At 39.0% G+C, this 2,776-nt stretch overlaps 1 pseudogene; it reads left to right on the forward strand.

Annotated features, from left to right (window-relative positions):
* Positions 1-259: 259 nt before the first annotated feature.
* LOC122198232 (50S ribosomal protein L2, chloroplastic-like) lies at positions 260-762 on the forward strand (annotated as a pseudogene).
* Positions 763-2,776: the final 2,014 nt, after the last annotated feature.

Below are 2,776 nucleotides of genomic sequence, written 5' to 3' on the forward strand. Positions count from 1 at the left end.
CTCCTACGTTACCCATAATATGTGGAAGTATCAACATCATTTAATAGAGTCATCCGGTCTGAATGATACATGAAGTACATAAGCCAGATGATGGAACGGGAACACCTAGGATGTAGAAGATCATAACATGAGTGATTAGGCAGATTTTGATTCCTATATATCCACCCATGTGGTTCTTCATTATACCATATATATAAGATCCATCTGTGTAGATATCACCATCTACATCCAGAAAGCTATATGCTTTGGATGAAGCTTGTACAGTTTGGGAAGGGGTTTTGATTGATAAAAAAGAAGAATCTACTTCAACCGATATGCCCTTAGGCACGGCCATACATAACATAGAAATCACACTTGAAAAGGGTGGACAATTAGCTAGAGCAGCGAGTGCTGTAGCAAAACTGATTGCAAAAGAAGGGAAATCGGCCACATTAAAATTACCTTCTGGGGAGGTCTGTTTGATATCCAAAAACTGCTCAGCAACAGTCCTACCAGTGGGGAATGTTGGGGTGAACCAAAAAAGTTGGGGTAGAGTCGTATCTAAGCGTTGGCTAGGTAAGCGCCCTGTAGTAAGAGGAGTAGTTATGAACCCTGTAGACCATCCACATGGGGTGGTGAAGGGAGGGCCCCAATTGGTAGAAAACAACCCACAACCCCTTGGGGTTATCCTGCACTTGGAAAAAGAAGTAGAAAAAAGAATAAATACAGTGATAATTTGATTCTTCGTCGCCGTAGTAAATAGGAGAGAAAATAGAATTTCTTTCTTCGTCTTTACAAGACCAAAAAAATAGGAGGAAGTTGTGACACGTTCACTAAAAAAATTTGTTTGTAGAGAATAATTTATTAAAAAAAATAAATTAAATTTGGGCGAACGACGGGAATTGAACCTACACATGGTGGATTCACAATCCACTACCCAACCTGAAATCTGAAGTCTCGTATTGGTCTAACTCCCCGGCAGACCGCCCGTACTAGACCATTGCTAATTCCAATCCACTTATCAATCAAACCGGCTACTCAAATTATGATTACCTGCGGTTCCCACTAGAAAACATAATCACAGACCAAACACTGCCGACGACAACCTTTCACTCCTGATGATAACAATTGCATGAATAACACAAGACAAACTGGGAAATAAACCTTCTAGTGTTGAACAAGACATTGCTTCCTTTAACTGCCAAAAAAACATACCGCTGCTGAGATTCTGAAACCCTATTCCTGTCTGACCACCAAATAGATAGAACTAATCCAAAACACAATCACAAGAGCCTAATCTACCATCAAAACCGAAACCATCCTTTAAACCTGAACCCTTCAACTGATACTCTTGGCATACATATTCCTTAACTCATATCCTATTGAAATGAATACCTTGCATATAAATCTCCCTCCCCCTCCACGATTCCCAATGACAGTTCCCACCAAGAACCAACTCGGTACTTAACTCATGACCCGAGATCCAGGGATCTACACTTGCATTTCCCCCAAAACCTTCTAATTCACTGCAACCCCTCATTAAACCAGGAAATAATTGTTCCCAACCCATCACGGGGACTACCAGTCTAGCACCTGGTCCAGCCACCAGGTTCCAAAGAGTCCAAAAGACAAGGATGTCCTAGCCTAAGCATCCTTTTGCGCCACTCACTAACCACACACACACAATCCATCAAACCAAGACCCAATACTTCGATCCAATGGTCTCTACCTCGCTCTCAGGTCCCACCAAACTATACCACAGAGCGGCCTCGCCCCACAAGTCCCACCCAACTAGAGCTACATAGGCCTGACTCTGCCTCGGACCCCAATGGTCCTTATCCTAAAATAGCAAAAAATGCTCTCCGATAATCCTGACGGTCGTACCCAGGGCACGAACTAATCCCTCTTTATACTCATGTGTTGGGTTATGATACGAAATAAAAGGATGTTTTTCACAAAAAACTGGCAACGAAAGACTTTAAAAATAACAAGTTTATTTTTAGTTCATAACAAAACAACACCATCATGGATCTATTTATAGAGGTTAGATTGAAATAAAAAACAACCATAGGATGTTTTAGAGATAACCTTTGTAGCCTTTGAACCCACTTAGTTTTGGGGTGTTGATGAAGATAATGAAAATCAAAGTGTATGATTTCTCTACAAGTATCCGCCATCACGAGTAAGGCAATTGGAATGCTAGTTCCTTCTTATATTATTGAGTGTCTAAAGCTTTTAAGTGCTTAAATCAATTAAGCATTAAAGGGAACAACTTAAGAGGTCTTCTAAACTACCAAACTAACTTCAAAAGAGAGAGAGGGGGAGAGAAGAAGAGAGATTTTCGGCCATGAGCTTCAAGAGAAGAAAGAAGACCAAAAACTTGCACATTTCTCATTCATAAGACACTCTTATATAGTCCATGAGAGGTAAGGCCTAACCATTAAAATAATCTAAAGTAATGGTAGCCTTTAGAAACATGGGAGACAAAAGGTGGAAAGTTGACAAATAACCTCCCATACCTTTACCAACTTCCGGCCATGCCATGTTTGCTGAGCTTTGGCTCTTTCAAAAAAATAAAATAAAATAAAATAAAAAATCCTTTCGGCCATGCCTCATTTTATAAGAAATATTTTTATTTTTTATAAACTCCAAGTTTATAAAATATAAACTTTGTCTTTAGGTAAAAGACAAAAGAATTCAACTAGTCCAAAAGGTTGTACATGAATTATTAATTCACACCATATGAAATAATAACTAGTAAAACTCTCTTATAATTATTATTCTCATAAAACTATAA

Source organism: Lactuca sativa, chromosome 5, assembly GCF_002870075.4.
Source record: "Lactuca sativa cultivar Salinas chromosome 5, Lsat_Salinas_v11, whole genome shotgun sequence".
NCBI classification, from domain to species: domain Eukaryota; kingdom Viridiplantae; phylum Streptophyta; class Magnoliopsida; order Asterales; family Asteraceae; genus Lactuca; species Lactuca sativa.